The sequence below is a fragment of the Myotis yumanensis genome, unplaced genomic scaffold (genome assembly GCF_028538775.1).
Source record: "Myotis yumanensis isolate MYYU_CA2020_CCGP unplaced genomic scaffold, mMyoYum1.0.hap1 SCAF_1, whole genome shotgun sequence".
In the NCBI taxonomy this organism is placed as follows: Eukaryota; Metazoa; Chordata; class Mammalia; order Chiroptera; family Vespertilionidae; genus Myotis; species Myotis yumanensis.
In genome coordinates this window covers 66,237,060-66,255,612 of record NW_027223752.1, presented here as the reverse complement: position 1 = coordinate 66,255,612, position 18,553 = coordinate 66,237,060, and the positions used below count along the sequence as shown (strand labels likewise).

General features: G+C 37.0%; 1 protein-coding gene across 7 annotated transcripts in view; it reads left to right on the top strand.

Moving 5' to 3' along the window:
- The window catches only part of SEMA6D (semaphorin 6D), a 563,670-nt gene that overhangs the window by 475,771 nt on the left and 69,346 nt on the right, over positions 1-18,553 (top strand). For 6 of the 7 annotated variants that reach the window (XM_070423474.1, XM_070423470.1, XM_070423473.1 and 3 more), the window contains exon 5: positions 15,233-15,301. The exons of the other annotated variant lie outside the window; for it this stretch is intronic. The gene's annotated coding sequence lies outside the window, so the exon portion shown is untranslated. The remainder of the gene's footprint in view (positions 1-15,232; positions 15,302-18,553) is intronic. 7 annotated transcript variants of the gene reach the window in all.

Below are 18,553 nucleotides of genomic sequence, written 5' to 3'. Positions count from 1 at the left end.
TTCTATATACAAAATTATGCCATCTGCGAATAAGAACAGTTTTATTTCTTCTTTTCCAATTGTGATGCCTTTTATTTCTTCTTCTTGTCTGATTGCAATGGCTAGTACTTCCAGTACTATGTTGAACAAGAGTGGTGAGAGTGGAAGAAATCCCTGTCTTCTTCCTGTTCTTAGGGGTAATGGTTTTATTTTCTGCCCATTGAGTATGATGTTAGTTGTGGGTTTGTCATGTATGGCTTTTGTTATGTTGAGGTATGATCCTTCTATTCCCATCTTGCTGAGAGTTTTTATCAAGAAATGGTGTTGGATTTTGTCAAGTGCTTTTTCTGCATCAGTGGATATGATTATATGGTTTTTATCTTTCATTTTGTTTATGTGGTGTATCATGTTTATTGATTTGCGGATATTGTACCATCTTTGCATCTCCAGAATAAATCCCACTTGGTCATGGTGTATGATCTTTCTAATGCAATGTTGGATTTGATTGGCTAGAATTTTGTTGAGAATTTTGGAGTCTATGTTCATGAGGAATATTGACCTGTAATTTTCTTTCTTTGTATTGTCTTTATCTGGTGTTGGGATTAGGGTAATGCTGGCTTCATAGAAAGAGCTTGGAAGTGTCCTCCCTCTTGAAATTTTTGGAATAGTCTGAGGAAGATAGGTTTTATTTCTTCTTTGAATGTTGAATAAAACTCGGCTCTGAAGCTATCTGGTCCAGGGCTTTTGTTTGTTGGAAGTTTTTTTGATTACTGTTTCAATTTCTTCCATAGATATCAGCCTATTCAGATTTTTTTATTCCTCTTGGTTGAGTTTTGGAATGTCGTATTTTTCTAGTAATATGTCCATTTCTTCTAGGTTGGCCAGTTTGTTGGAATAGAGTTGCTCGTAGTATTTTTTTATGATTTTTCATATTTCTGTGAGGTCTGTTGTTATTGTGCCTCTCTCCTTTCTGATTTTGTTTATTTGGGCCCTCTCTCTTTGCTTCTTAGTGAGCCTGGCTAGAGGTTCATCAATCTTATTTATCCTTTCAAAGAACCAGCTCTTGATTTCATTGATATTTTGTATTGTGTTTTGTTTGTTTGTTTTTTGTCTCTATGTCATTTATTTCCACTCTGATCTTTATTATTTCCTTCCTTTTGCTCACCCTGGGCTTTTCTTGTTGCTCTCTTTCTAATTCTTCAGTTGTAGATTTAGGTAGTTTTTTACCAGTTTTTTTTTTTGTTTGTTTGTTTGTTTTTTGAGATAGGCCTGTAATGCTATGAACTTCCCTCTCAAGACTGCTTTCACTGTGTCCCAAAGATTTTGGATTGTTGTGTTTTCATTGACATTTGTTTTCAGGATGTTTTTTATTTCTTCTTTGATCTCTTCTGTAACCCACTCATTGTTTAATATATGCTAGTCAGACTCAAAGTGTTTGAATTTTTGTGATTGTTTTTATTGTAGTTGATTTCTAATTTTATGCCATTGTGATCTCAGAAAATGCTTGATATGATTTCAATCTTCTTGAATTTGGAGAGACTTTGCCTGTGTCCCAATATGTGGTCTATCTTTGAAAATGTCGCATGTGCACTTGAGAAGAATGTATATTCTGTAGTTTTGGGGTGGAATGTTCTAAAGATGTCGATTAAGTTCATGTGTTCTAGTGAGTCATTTAGGATTACTGTTTCTTTGTTGAATTTTTTTGTCTAGAGAATTTATCCAGTGATGTTAATGGGGTGTTAAAGTCTCCTACTATGATTGTATTGCTGTTAATCTCTCCCCTGATATCTTCCAGAAGTTTTTTTTTGAAATATATTTGGGTGCTTCTGCATGGGGTTCATATATGTTTACCAGAGTTATATCCTCTTGTTGTATTGATCCCTTTAGAATTATGAAGTGGCCTTCCTTGTCTCTTGTTATGGTCTTCACTTTGAGGTCTATTTTGTCAGATATAAGTATTGCTACCCCAGATTTTTTCTTTTCATTTTTACTTGCCTGATAGATATTTTTCCATCCCTTCATTTTCAGTCTGTGTGAGTCCCTTGTTCTGAGGTGGGTCTCCTGTAGACAGTATATATATGGGTCATGTTTTCTTATCCATTCAGCCACTCGATGTCTTTTGATTGGAGCATTTAATCCATTTACTTTTATTACTTATGTTATTATTGATAGGTACTTGTTTGTAGCTATTTCTGTGCTTTATGCCTGTGTTATTTCCACCCTTTCTATTTCTTCATTTTACAGCATTCCGCTTAACATTTCTTGCATTGCTGGTTTGGTAGTGATAAACTCCCTTAGCATTTTTTTTTTTTTGTCTACGAAGCTCCTGATTTCCCCTTCAATTTTGATTGATAGTCTTACTGGATAGAGTATTCTTAAATTTAGTACTTTGCTTTGCATCAATTTGTATACTTCATTCCATTCCCTTCTAGCTTGGTGTGTTTCTGTTGAAAAATCATTTGATAATCTCATGGGGGATCCATTGTAGGTAACTCTCTGTCTCTCTCTTGCAGCCTTTGAGATTATCTCTTTGTCGTTAACATTTGCCATTGTAATTATGACGTGTCTTGGTATGGGTCTTTTGGGATTCATCTTGCTTGGGACTCTCTGTACTTGCGCAACTTTTTTCTTCCTCATATCAGGGAAGTTTTCTGTCATTATTTCTTCAAATAGATTCTCTTATCGTTGCTGCTCTTATTGTCCTTCTGGCACCCAATTATATGTATTTTACTTTGTTTCCTGTTGTCCCAAAGCTCCCTTGGGCTCTCCTCCTGCTTTTTAATTTTTTTCTACAGTTGATGTTCAGATTGGGCTTATTTCTCTACCTTATCTTCTAACTCACTAATTTGGTCCTCCACTTCTTCTAGTCTACTGTTGAAACCTTCCATAGCATTTTTTATTGTAGCCATATCACTTTTGATTTCTTCCTGATTTTTGCATAGGTTGTTAATTTTCTCATCCATCTGGTTTATGAACTGTATGACAATTACTCTGAATTCTTTTTCTCTCATATTTCATGCCTCCATTTCACTTATTTCCTTAATTGGTGATTTCTCTCTTTCTTTCCTCTGGGGATCATTTCATTGTCTCCCCTTTCTATCACCAGAAGGTACAAACGCTGAGTTTCAGGTGCCTGAGCCATGTGCAGTGGGAACATCACACCACCCGAGTGTCACTGAAGAGCTCCAACGTGTGGCTGCCGTGGGTCGGTGGGAGCCATGCATGCAGAGAATCAGAGTCACTAGGACTCAGTGCAGCCTCATCTGCACACCTAGAATCAGGGACCCCACATGCAGCGTGCTGAAAAAAGGTCCCTGCATGCGTACACCAAAAATGAGAGTCCCTTAGCATGCGCCAGGAGTCAGAGACTCTGTGTGCACATGCCAAGAATTGAGTATCGGCATCTCTGTTGCTTGGTGCAGCCTCGCGCCATGCACCAGGGTCCCTGTTTGCACATGCACCAAGAATTGGAGTCACAGGAGCTCAGTATGTGTGCACTGAGAATCAGGAATCCCATGAATGCATGATGAGAAACAGAGTTCCCACGTGTGCACACTGAGAGTCAAATCACTGGTGCTCAGTGCTGCCTCTCACGCAGAGAATCAGGGTCCCTGGTCTGCTTGGGGGGCCGAGTTGCACAGCTGCTCTGTGTTGGCGGGAGGCTCACTCCTGGGCCTTGGGAAATAGACTCTTGTATGTGTGCCCCAGAGTCAAGGTTAAATCACACAGCCACCCTCCACAAGGTTTTTTCTTGATTCCTCTTCTAGGAGACACAATAATAGTGAGCATTGCCACTTGTATCTTCAAAATCCACTAAACAACTTTGGCTCTGCACAGTGGTTCCCAGGGGAACCATGCTTAGATTCCCCAACTTATAAGCAAACTTTGTTCTAAATTCACTTTGGTAGATTTTAGTTTTAACCATTTGTGCACCATAAGTGTCTATAGAGACAAGTGGAGGACCTTTTTTAATTAAATCCAAAATATCGTGGCAGTTAACTGGTTAATTTTTAGAAATTGGAACATCATTTTTTTATAGAATCTATGCTCTTTAAAAAACATTTCATTTTGTAATGATTTTTTTAAATAGTTACAAAAATATATTGAATTCTCTTATACCTTTTGCCCAAATTTTTCCCCTTGTGTCAACATTTTGCATAACCATAGAACAATAATAGACATTAACACAATAACATCAACTAATCTATAGGCTTCATTTGAATGTTACCACTTGTCTCACCAACGTCCTGCTTCTGGCTCAGGAATCAATCCAAGATCCACCTTTCCTTCAGTTGTCATGTCTTTGTAGTGTCCCCTAAGTGGAGGCTGTTTCTCATAACCATTGGACACTTTTGAAGAGTACTGGCTAGTTATTTGTTAGAGTTTGCCTCAATTTTGAGTTATCTGTGTTGTCTTGTGATTAAAATTAGGCTTTCTAGGCATTTTTTCAGAAGTAACCAAGAAGCAATATTGAACCCATCTCAGAGCATCATATCAGAAGGTTTATGTAAATGTCATATTACTGATGGTGGTGTCTTTCAGGTTTCTCCATGGTAAAAGCTACTGTTTTTCCTTTGAAACTATTATTTGTAAGAGATAGGGCTTCAGGATGATACCCAAAAGCCAACATAACCCCTTATAGTTATTGTGGAGCACTTCGGGATGCTTGAAATGAAGGGAAGTCAAGGAAGCTGAAACATGCTCGGTCTTGTCTGTGTCTATTTTTACTGAGGTGGTAGACAGTGTGAACACTTCTCCCATCTTTACCACTGTCACCAGGCACTTTAATCTACAGCTACAGGGGACTATAGTGACTTAAGGGGCAATTGTTCTCGTGATAAAATGAGAATGACATGTATGAGTCAGATCATCCTCAGTTTGAATCAGAGGTCTGTGCTTCTAGACAAATTACTAACCTGCTCTTCTACAAAATAATGATAATAGTATCTATCTTACAGGATTGAATTGAATATTTGAGATGATAAATATAAGTTTCCCATGTAGGGTTCATAGTTGGTACTTCATAAAAAGTGTTAACCATATGTGATGGGTAGGTGTTTCTGTTCCAGTGTAACATTGATCAACTGTCCATATTTGTGAAATCTTTATTAGCCTAGTTTGTTCATTCATTCAAAAATTTTATATTGAGTGCCTGCTGGAGGCCAGTCACTGGTTATATAGTCCCTGCCTTTATGGATTTATGCTCCAGTAAAAGAAAAGCCAACAAATAAATGTGGCAGACAATGTGAAACTCTTATGAAAGAAAAACAGGGAAAGGAACATATTTAAATGGAATGGTAAAAGAAAATTTTGTTGAAGAGGTAACACTCAGGACGAAAGTTAAAGGATGGCAAGGATTGCTCAATGTAAAAAGCTAAAGGAAAAGTGTTTCTAGAAGGAACAGCAAAGACAAAGACTCTAAGATGGGAAAGAGCTACAGATGTTTGAGGCAATGGAAGATGGCAGGAGTGGCTGAAACACAGAAAAAAACTGAAGAGCTAGCTGTAGCAAGTAGTCAAAACTCTTCAGAGAGCTTATTCACATTTTTTTTCTTCCCTTGGTTAATGATCATCTAGAGTTCTGCTCAGATTTAGGCATTTTTCTAAGTCACTGACGTCGTTAGGAATGCATTTCTCTGCTGACCCTGTGAGCCCTTATCTTAATTCTGCTCATAGTTGAAAGTGTTATTTATTCCACAACATTTTCCTTCCGCCACTGTGAAAATATCAGGATGATATTGAATGTGCGCCCACTTACTGTCTTTGCTTTCCCACTCTTCCATGCCAACTACTGTTCTGCCACCCTGGTAATGATCTTGCAAAGTGTCACTTGCTGACTAGACAATTTGCTTTGTTTTTAAGAATCCCTAAGCATTCTGGAAACATAGCACCCCTTCAGCACAGAGAATTAAACTGTGAAAACAAGGTTGTCTAGCACCTTAAATATTGTCACATTACATTAAAAACAGATTATTCCTGATTCACCAATGCTCAGAGCAAAGCAGTCATGTAAGCCTGTTGGAAAATTCCTGGCCGGCTGAACTGGAAAGGGTACTCTAATTTTCTTGGTGTCTGTTTGCCATGCGACCCATGGTGTCACCTGGATGAGCTTATCACAATGCATACCCATGACCATTTATTTTCTAGTTGTGTAGCAATGACCCTGGGGATTCATTCTGGTGTCTTGCTGCTCTGTCTCAAAGCATTGTGTGCAATCACAGGCTGAGAAGACAATATTTTCAAAAGATTGATTCACTGCAATTATAAAAGGCTTTGGTTTAAATATGAAATCTGAAAAAAAGGAGTAGAGACTATCCCTCCCCTAGCCCCAGATGTTTGCAGTGTTAGAAAGGTTAGCATTAATGTTATAGGTTGTATTCTGCACCCCTCCCCAAATTCATATGTTAAAGTCCTAACCTCCAGTACCTCAGAATGTGACTTATATGGAGACAGGATATCTGTAGAGGTCGCCACATTTAAATGAGGCCATTGCAGTGAGCCTTAATCCAGCATGACTGGTGTCCTTCTAAAAAAGGGAAATTTGGACATGGATATGTGTACAGGGGGGAATTCCCACAGAGAGAAGACAATGTGAATAGACACAGGAAGAAGACTGCCACTTACAAGCCAAGGAGAAAGACCTAGAACAAATCCTTTCCTCTGGTAATTTTTTAAAGTTCAAGTGATTCCACTGCGAAAGTAGGTTTGGAAACCTTGCATTAGTTTAGTTCCCTGATCCTCACAGATGGTCCCAGACCAGCTGCCTCTTAGTTACTTGGGAGGCTGTTGGAAATGCACATGCTCTGGCCCCACACCAGCCCTACTGAATCAGACACTCTGGGCTGGATCTAAGAATCAGGGTCTGAATAACCCTCCAGAGGCGCTGATGCATGCTCATGTTTGAAAAAGACGGGTCTAGTACATTGATGTTTTACATGATGGCAGCTCATAGAACCTGAAAAAATATGCATATGTGCACAAAATGTTATACTTACTACCAGAGAGTTAAGGTCTACCTGTGGCCATGGACATAAGGGGTTAAAGACCCCAGTTTAACCAAGAACCTTGTATACATATATATGCATGGCCCAGGGCCACAGACAATGGGGTGCTGAGTACCTGGGGCGGAGGGTGGGAATGGGCTGAAGGGGTCAATGAGGGAAAAAGGGGGACAAATGTAATACTTTCAACAATAAAGAGTTATTAAAAATAAATCAATACATAAAATAGAGATCCCAGCTTAAGAACCTGATACACCTCTCTACCTCCAACCCAACAAATCAGACATTTAGGAGAGAGCTTTTGGCTCTTTCTCAGCTGCAAAATAAGCAGACTTCAAGGAAAGCCTCCCGGGTCCTGCTCATATGCCCTCTCCAGCGAAGCCAGGGGCTACGTGGGGAAAGCTTAAGCCTCCTGCCATCGCCATCAGTTTCCCTGTTGAGGTTTACAGGCCTGAGGTGGAGCGGTGCATTCACTCACCTGATACAAATGGCAATATTTTTCCTAAGCTCACATGAATACAAACAACCCAGCTGTGAAAAGATCAATGCATGTGTCTGCTGTGGCCAGTCAACTGCAAGTTATGTTTTGCAGCAGGGCCTGAGAAGAGTAGGGCCGCTTTTCTCAAGTCAGAATCATTTCCGTATGCAAGTGACAAAGACAAAAAGTCATGGCAGAGAAGGTTGGCAATTAAAATAACATCCGTATCCAATTACCCAGATAGTAGTAACGTGTGTCAGCGACAGGGAGAGGATCCAGAGCTCCAAAAATGATAGACTTTTGAGCAGGGCATAGCCTTAGGCAAAAAAATAAAGTTAATATTGATGAAGATTATTTATTCATTAAATGACAACACTGTGCCTGGCATATGCACCCGGGGCTTAAAACCTAAGTCATCCAGACAAGCAGATTGCCTAGCCGCTGGGTGGTCAATGCTTGTTTGGTGGGCACACTCAATGAAGTTCCTCATCTGTATCCAAATGTCAATCAAACTTCTGTGGACTCAAGCTGATTGGTAATACCAATGCCAAATTCTACTTTTTCAAATGCAGAAATGATTTTTTTAAATGTTAATATGTTCCTATTTGCCTTTTAAGAATTTTGCTAGCATAGCCATGTAAATTATGTTCCCTTCAATGAAGCTGTATTTCAGCTTCTCATAGTTTATGGGGTAAGCAATCTAGGGACAATTTGGATATCTTCATTCCCTTGACAGATGCCAAGAATGGTCTCAGCTAAGATCAGCTGGGAAAGATTTGCTAATTTGAATTATGGATGCCCTGATAACTTCTAACTAGAAAAGAGAGGAGTTGTGTGCACCGGCAATTGCCAACACACACACACAAATTTATAGGTCTTATTAAATGAAGTTCTTAATTCTTATCTTCATCCAAAGCCTTCCCTTCGCCTGTCAACATTTCTAAATGAAATCTAAACTTTAGTACTTATTATTTTTCTGTCTAACAAAATATAAAATGTATTTTAATCCCCAAAGCTAGCATGGGAAGGAAAAATGAAGTCACATGACTGAAGGTCCATATTGGTGTGGGATTTGAATGCCTGGATGTGACAGCAAGTTGGCTCGTATTGGATTTTGTATATTCTGGGGCATGTAATGAGTTATTGATCTGTGATAAACTAAGCTGACATTTTGTAACCAGTAAGCCCTCAGTATATCCAGTAAGCATACGTCGCAGTAATGTTACAATCAGGTTATTGGTAGTTTAGGACAACATAAAGAACATGCATATTTGCAACAGTGCATGCATATCTGTGTTTAATTCTCTCCTCTATGCCTTAAGACATACATTTCTCCTTAATACAGTCTTCTCTTCACACACCTGCAACGTGTTTTCCTGACATCAGCTGATGGGTTAAGAAGATGACCCAGAATCCAATTTTATTAGGAACTTAAAAATTTATCTGCAGTCGGAAATATCTTTAGATGACTCAGCCGTCAAATCCAACAGGTCATATTATCTACTCTAAGTGTTAGTTGGAGGTTAGGCAATCTCCACCCATTCCAAGAAGCCAAAGTTGTCTTTTGCTAAAATTCTAAAAGCCCCTGAGCAACAAGGTCTTCTGCCAAGTTCAAGGGGAAGGAGGGACTTTCAGGGCTTTCTCTCAGCCTGAACAACACACATTAGATATTTCTCTCAGGGATTGCAATGCTCAGCAGTTATTTTTAGAAGTAGGGATGGGAGGGGGAAGCAAGAGGGGCTCTGTGTGGTGAGAAAACTTGGCAAAAGCTCCTAGTGACTTCCTTGCTGCCAAAATGAAGAGAAAGGACAGAGGCAGTGGTAAGGATCTGACATCTGCTCTGCAGCTTCTTGGAGGCGAAGTTCTGTGAAAGACATTTTACCAATAGCCCAATGAGGTGGGATTTTGCACATTAGAAACTGAGACTGCGTTCAGTTAATTTCTCTAAGACACATAGGTAGTGCTAGACCTGGTGTTTGAAACAGTGGTGTAGGGACTGCCTACACATACAATGTACTGGTACATATAAAACTGGTGATAATAATGCCTGTCTCACAGATTGGTTATAAAGATAAACATTTGTAAAGTAATTAAGTACTTGACACAATAGGGACTCAATAAATGAAAACTGCTATTATTATTATCATTATTATTATTACTATCATGGTAATCATCACCTTATAAGTCCTACCCAAGCCCCTATTACTGTGTCACAGTACACTTAGCTTGCAATTCGTAGGTGTCTGATACATTTTTGCAAAATGATCAACTTGAGAAAAGGACATATTTACTGCTCATCTCATTCTAGAGACCGAGGTTTTGAGGAGTATCGTAGGATATGTCAGCTGCTGTTCCCTTTCGCAGGAGAGGCAGGGACCATGCATATCTGTGAACCTCCTGGAAACATGGGAATGGGATGGAGGGACCTGAATCTCTCCTCACCACGGGAGCAGAGAAGTACAGGAAGGGCAGTCTGTTCACAGGGGAATCCTGGTATGCATTCTCAGGGCTAGCAGTACCCTGCTCTCCTAAAAAGAGCAAGTCCTGCCATGCTTTGCTCTCTGAACTCCCCAAAAGAACTTCCCGGGACACTCCGCATACCCACAGCGATGGCTTGTTGTCATGTCTTGTGTTTTTTCCTTTCCCACTAGCAAAGTTTCTGGTAATCTTTTCTTATTGGTTGATTATTGACTAATATTCATTGGATTTCAAGGTTGATCCCATTTTACCTCTAACTTCTATTTATTTTCAGAGAATAATCAGATAAACTATATTTGTAAGAATTCAGACTCTGCATCTCCTTTAGTCTATTGTTTATTTTTCAATTGTCACTTAATCTCTTTCAAAATATCTCTTCCTTGTTTTGAGAAGCTCTACTGATTAGAGATTAATTCTAATTAATTTAATTTTATGTCTATTGCTAACTAAACCTTCTATATTTTTACACTTCAACCTGCCCGCCCTTTCTCTCAGACAGCCTCCTGGCATCCTTAATACATACACTTCTCATTTCTGACAGCTCTTTTCAGAGGCAACATTTAGTAGAAAATGCTATGACTGAGTCTAAAGAGACGTGGATTCCATTCCAACATGGTGTCTACCTAACTCACTAAGGCAAAAGAATCATTCAATTCCCTGGGCCTCAGTTTTCCTATCAGTAAAATAGAGGACTTAATGATAGATGGTCTCTAGAATCTGTTCAATATTGAGCCCATTTCATCAGATATCACTTAATCTTTAATATGTTGGTAGGAACTTTAATATGTGCACTTTTTAATTTTCCCTCAAAATAGCTATTTCCCATTATTAAAATATGGGATTAGTGAGATCCCTTTGGAATTGCATATTTTTTGCATAATCCATGCAATTTTGCATTTGAAAGGTGCTCATGGTGAGGTGGGGAATGGTCAATAAACATTTAAATGCAAGCTATTTTAGATGTTCTCTCTCTCTTTATGTAATCAATGCAAAAGATGAGAAATGAGAAAAAGAAGGCCAGTGTAATCTTAGGTATTATTTAACACACAAAATGACAAAACGCTTTAATGGCAAGAACAAAATTTTATGAATGCTTTTTGCTTCTACTGCAAAACCTCTAGCAGTAAAAATAAAACTCTCTTAAGACTTCTTTACAGCAAGCATGGCTGCTAAAATCTTCCTACCAGGGAAAACTTCTCAAGAGGGATATAAAAAAATTTTTTTTGATATAGATGAAACCTAAAAATGTGAATCTACTAAATGAGGAACATTTATAAACTTGATTATTTCCTTCCTGTCTGGAAATCAACTGTTACTTTTCCCTTCCTCCATTTCTTCTCTGGTACAGCTGATTCACATATATGAAATAGAAATACGTGGTGCACAGGCATCTAGTGTCCCTTGCTGTACCCATGGCAGGATGGCAGGCATAACTAATCAATCACAGCATTTCTTACTCCATGCATCCTCCTGCAGCCACAGCATCTTTGCCAATGCAACAGCCCATGCGATCACTATCTATCAAAGTTGGTATAATATATCACGCTTATTGGCCTCCCATAAAGTAGAAACAAATTAGGTTCCTAATAATGTGGCTTTCCAGGCCCAGTTATAGCCCAAAAGCAATAGCTATAACATTCCCCATTGTATCATTCAATAAACTTCAATTTAAAAACGGCTGTGAGAGCAAAGGCAGACTTAATGGGAGTGACTATGATTATAAAAGACAGAGAACATTAACAAAGAATAATTCCTAAATTGCTTTTTATCCTAATTATATATACAATTTATCGAATATCTACTCTATACACATCCCAGTGAAGATGAGAAGAATACACCTATGCCAGGCTTTCAAAGGCCTGTATTTCACTTCTCCTTTTATTTAACTTGGTTCAATTAGCATCTATATTTCATCTCTGAAATTAACCTTTATATAATTATGGGATTTAGGTAAAAGAGCATGAGACCTAATATTTATTGCAAGCCTACTAAGTGCCAAGCACTATGCTAAGTGCTTTGTCAATGTTATCTCATGTAAGTCTTTAATAATCCTATGAGAATTGATATTATTCCTATTTTATACAAGAGGAATTTAAAGCTCATCAAATTAAAGTAACTTTTCCAAGGTCAAATAGCTATTAAGAGGTGGAATTGGGATATAAACCTCGCTTTATTCATCCCTGTGCAGTGTTCTTTCTACTACACCAAAATACCTAAGGAAAAAAAAAAAAATCTTAGGTCCTGGCCAGGTGTTTCAGTTGGTTGGAGCGTCATCCAGTTCACCAAATGGCTGTGGGTTCAATTCCCAGTCAGGGCACATGCCTAGGTTGCTGGTGCGCTTATGGGTGGTAACTGATCAATGTTTCTTCCTCTAAAATCAGTAACAAACATATCCTTGGGTGAGGATAAAAAAAAAAAAAGAAAAACTTAGACATTTGGCACTCTTTTTTTGTTTGTTTTTGTTTTTTTAATCTTCACCTGACTATATTTTTTTGAGGATATTTTCCCATTGATTTTTTTTTGAGAGAGTAGATGGGCAGGAGGAGTGGGAGAGAGAGAGAGAGAGAGAAACATCGATGTGGGAGAGACACATGGATTGGTTGCCTCCCTCAGGCCCTTGACTGGAATTGAACCCAAGACTCTTCAGTCCAAGGGCTGACACTCTAACCACTGAGCAAAGGGGCCAGGGCATTTTGGCACTTTTTTTTTTTTTTGGCACTCTTTTTGTTAACAGATAACAGATAAGCAAACTGAATCCTGGAAATCTAAGCTACCAGCAACAGAGAATAGTGGCTGTCCCTTCCAGCTATGCCTAAACATGTAGCTTAAATTGTTCTCTCACATTTAGCATCAGTTCAGTAGGAAAGGAAGGGAAATGTTTGGGAAAGACAGAAAACAGAGGAAAGGCAGGAAAATTAAAGTTAGTCCCACTGTCCAATCACACACTTAAAGCAGAATGTTTGTCAACACTTCCAAAAGCTAATTATGATGCAATGTGTGTGTGTATGTTTTTAAAAAAGGATAGATGGAAGGATTTTGAATAAACCTCCATGAATATATTATTAAGAGTAAAATCATTCTTATTTCAAATTTCCATGTACAACTATTACAAAAAAAAACATGTCTATTAACATAATCCTGCATAAGGATTTCTAAATTCTAAAGCAGATGTACATATTGTTAATCAAGTGTTTAATATTTACTATAGCTAGCCCATTAGCTTTACCTAACTATAATTTATGGCATGGTGGAATTGTATTTTTATAGGCTATACATTCATTTTATAGTACTTTGGGTCCTTTTGTATAATCAATAAAATATTTTTATGCTTTTTTAAATAAGACATGAAATATAATTTTGCTGTTTAAAATAAATATCAAGATTCACATTTGCATATTCACATTTATGACATTGGCTATAGCTGTTATTTATGTCATAAATTCAGTAACATAACACATTTTTAGTCAGCTATGTGCACTTTCAGGTATATCACTATTCTTATGGAAAAAGAGAAAAGAAACCATTATGAATCAATGCACTTTGTGACAATTTCCAGAAACTTATTGCAGAGAAAAATGATGCTTATGAAATATGGCTCCTACTCTTAGAAGTTACATTTTTATAAAGCAAAGAAGAAAATCAATATAATTAGTTAAATAATTCTAGCAAAAAACAAACAAAAAACTTTTCCTGAAATATCCAAACCAATAATAGAGATAAAAATAATGTTTGGGTTTAATACTAAATAATATCTCTCTCTCTTTTTTTCTTTTTTTTTTTTTTTTTTGGAGAGGAGGGAAGATGGGGTAGGTTTGTGTGTGTATGTGTATCATATGTGGGAACATATTGAAAAGTTTTACAAGGTTTTGGATTTTCTTAATAAAGATTAAGTTATTTTCTGCTAATAAAATTAATTTTTGCTGATGACAGAGGAAAAGTTTCTGCTAGTACATGGAGGGTATAAAAGAAAGAAAATTATCTGTTTCAAAAACTTTGGCATATTTTAACATTTTTATTTATATATAGATACACACCCTCATTTTGGTTTTGGTTTTCAAAAATAGAAGCATATGAAATAAGCTTTTTACATATCATACCCTTATTGCTTAGTATATATGGTACATATATTTCTATGCACACAGTATTAACAAGCTCCATCACTTTAGGTAGTTGTCTAGTATTCCACTGACTGAATACACCATAATTTAAATATTTACCTATTGATAGATATTTAGGTTGTTTGAAACATACTATTATTATAATAGAGGCCCGATGCATGAAATTTGTGCAAGAGTAGGCCTTCCTTCCCCCGGCTACTGGCACCTGGGACCCAGGCTTCCCTCTGGCTGCCAGGACCTGAGACCCGGGCTTCCCTTGCAGAGGGAGGCCCCACCCACCTGCCGCAGCTCACTGGGTGGTGGCCTGGGCCTCCCTCTTTGGGGCAATCATGGAGCCCCCCCTATTGATCGCCTTGCTGGCCAATGGCCTGGGCCTCCCTCTGTGGGGTGATCATGGGGCAATGGCCAGGCCCCTGACCAATCGCATCACACCCGCCTTGGCTGGCCTGGCACCAGTGGGTGTCATAGCGTGGTCCCGAATGGTCTTCCAGATGGTCATTCCACTGTTCAGCCGTTTGGTCAATTTGCATATTACACTTTTAGTATATAGGATATAGCCCTAAGTATGCATACATTATGTGCATTTGCTTAATTCTTGTTTAAAGAATTAACTCACAGAAATGGACCTTCTAGTTAAAAGCATAAGGACATCTTACATTCAGACACATAGTCCCAAATTGCTCCCACCAATGTTCAAGGATGCTCACATCCCCATACATCCTCAACATTGGATTTTATGAATCTTTTAAACTAATGCCAACATTACTGAATGTAAATAATAACTGTTTTAACTTTCATTTTGATTGCTATTTGAAGTTGATATATTTTTATAGATCGATTGGTTCAAATTATTTACTCAATATCATTTGCCCAATTTTATTATTGATATATCTGTACCTTTTCTTATTGAAGTATACTTAATATATTAAGAATATTAGTCCTTATGTATGTAAAAGGATGAATTAGGAGCTCTACCTCACACCATACAAAATTAACTCAAAATGGATCATAGCCCTATTTGCAAAAGCTAAAATTATTATATTCTTAGAAGAAAACATGAGAGTAAAGCCTTGTGACCTTGGGTTTGGCAATAGTTTCTTAGATATGACACTAAAAGTGCAAGCAACAAAATACAAAATAAATTAGACTTCATTTAATTTTAAAACTTTTGTGCTACAGAGGACACCGTCAAGAAAGTGAAAAGACAACCCATGGAATGAGAGGAAACATTTGCAAATCATAGTTCTGGTAAGGGACTTTTTAATTTTATTTTTTAATTTTTATTTATTCTTTTAAACTTGAATTCATAAAAGATGATTCTTTTTTTAAAATACATCTTATTTTTTTTTCAAAGAAAGGAAGGGAAATGTAGAGAGAGATAGAAACATCAGTGATGAGAGAGAATCTTTCATCAGCTGTCTCCTGCACACCTCTGCCCTGACCAGGAATTGAACTGTGACCTCATCAAACTGGGTTAATGCTCAACCACTGAGCCACACAGGCTGGGTTTATGAGGGACTTTTATCCATAGTATATAAAGTCTTCTTATAATGCATTAATAAAAAGGCAAATAACCCGATTTTAAAATAAGCAAAGAATTTGAATGGACAATTCTTCAAAGAAAATATACAAATGCCTAGTCAGCACATTAAAACACGTTCAATATCTTTACTCACTAGAAAAAGTAAAGTGATACCACAATGCGATATTACTGCACACCCACTACGATGTACATATTCAAAAAGCAGGCCATAGCAAGTTTTGGTGAAAATGTAAAAAAATTAGAACCCTCTTACATTGCTGGTAGAAATATAAAATTGTGCAGCCATGGGGAAAATAGTTTGGCATGCCCTCAACAAAATAAGTATAGACCATTTGCAACATAAGAACAAAAAGCTTACTCTTTTAAAAATAACGGTATGCAATTCAGGGACTTTTAGTATTTTTATAGAATTGTGCTTCCACCATCATCTAATTCCATTATGCTCTCAGCACCCCCAAAAGAAACCTTGTACCCATCAGCAGCATAGCAATTCTACTCCTAGGTCTATACCCAAGAGAAAAGAAAACATATGTCCATACAAAATTTTGTATATAAAAGTTCATAGCAGTATTATTCACAGTAGCCAAAACTTAAAGCAACCCAAATGCCTGGGAGCTGCTGCAGGAATAAACAAATGTATATTCATACAGAGGAATATTATTCAGCCATTAAAAAGAATAAAGTGCTGATACATGATACAATAGAGATGAACCTTGAAAACTTCCCATTTGTATGAAATGTCCGGAATAGACAAATCTATAGAGACAAACAGGAGATTAGTGGTTGCCAGGAGCAAGGGAAGGCTGCTGATGGGTACAAGGTTTCTTTTGGGGGTGCTGAGAGCATAATGGAATTAGATGATGGTGGAAGCACAATTCTATAAAAATACTAAAAGTCCCTGAATTGCATACCGTTATTTTTAAAAGAGTAAGCTTTTTGTTCTTCTGTTGCAAATGGTTTTAAATTGGTGTTTTCAATTTTTATTGTTTTTCACTGTATATAAATTTTACATTTTTAGAGTAAATATATATCAGTCTTTTTCTCTGTTATTTTTGGTTTTGTGTCATATTTAGAAATTCTTTCCCTACTTTAGGTTTGTGGAAATAGTCACTTGTACTTATAATCTCTTTTGGAAATGTTGATGTTTGAGTCATTAGAAATTTACTTTTTGGTGGACAATGAAGTATGAAATAGGATTCTAGCTTTTTTTCTAAAATGGATAACCAGCTGCTTCAACTTGGTTATTTAATTATTTGTCTTTTCCAAGTTGCTTGAAGTGCTACCATATTTATATTATGATTTGCATATGAAGATGACTTTAACTTTTATATAAAAATTTGTGTTTATCCCTGTACTCTGTTCCATTGACTTAGATGCTTCTGTCTACATCACTTATTTGTTGTAGCTTTTAAATAACTAGTCATATATTACAATTACAGTTCTAAATGGTTTTGTAAAGCAGTCATAAATACTCTCACAAGGGAAAAAAGCATTGAGATCTTAATTACAGTTACATTATTTAAAGAATAATTTAGAGATTATGGACATATTTATCACATTGAGACTTTTCATATAAAAATGAAATCTGATTCTTTATTTATTTATCTTCTTTTATGTTCCTCTAAAGAGCATTATAGTTTTCTTGATAAATGCCTAGCACATTTTTATAGGTATTTTTTATTAATATTTATTGTTGAAAGCATTACATATGTCTCCCTTTCCCCCCCCATTGACCTCTTCTAGCCTATCTAGCATACTTCTTTCTAAGTTTATCCTCAAGTGATCTATGTTTAATTTGCCTTTGTGAATGTGGTATTTTCCCCATTATATGTTGCAATCATATTTGTGTGGTATCTGGCATATAGAAAAGCTAGTAATTTTGGCATTGTTTTATAAACTATTAACCTTGGTAAACTTTCATTCTTTCTAAAAAAATTTATAATGTGGGCCTCTTTCTTTCTATTATTTCTAACTATATTTTACTTTCTTGAATTACTGTTTTGACCAGCACATTCAAAATCATGGTGTATAATAGTAGAAATTGATGACTGTTATCCATGGCTTTTTTTTAAAATAAGAATTCTATATTTCACCACTAAAAACTATATTGGATTTTGATATGAGCAGTTTATATGTTGATCATGTTAAAGAATTGTCTTATTTTAATTTTGTTTTAAAAGATGTATTGTAGTAATAGAAATGCATTGGTAATCTCTGTGTTACCTGTCTCTCAACCTGTCTGTTCAATAAATATGTATGTAGCTGGGCACTGTCCTAAGCACTAGGGATAGAAATATGGCCCTAGCTTTCGCACTCACTGTTAGAAGGCAGTTACTTTAACCATTCTTATTGCTCTGAAGAACTTAGGGGACATGTCTAGCGATGGATTACTGAAGCAGTGGAACAGTAAGAGAGGAAGCACACTAGAGGCGAAGGGAGAGAGGTAGGTGTGGCACTTACCACTTAACAAAGCACTCCGAGTGGTTCTTATAGGGCCATCAGGTTGGTCACTGGACTTTAGTAATATCTAAGCTCAATATAGGGTTCTATACTGTAAAAATGTATATAATGTTTTCATAAATATGAATTGCTTTACTCCTAGCAATAATCTCAGTTAAATATTATGTCAACTATTACAGAAGACAAAACTGAAACTTAGAATTGTTAGAATACCAAAGCTAAGCCAAAACAAAATCTGTGCTCTTTGCACTTACCCTAATAAAACAATCGAATAACATAGGACTTAATAATTTCATAATCTTTAGCATAGAGTTCTAAAATTCATTCTTCCATAATTTTTTACCCCAGAGTTCCCCCTTTCCCAATTCAATCAGAAAATCACCTGTTAATCACACCAGGCCATCCTCATCAGTACTTTTCCAGTCCCTCTGAATTGCAGGATCACCTAAGACCAGTCCTCTGCGAAGGCCCTGCATTCTTGTCCCATGTTGACTTGT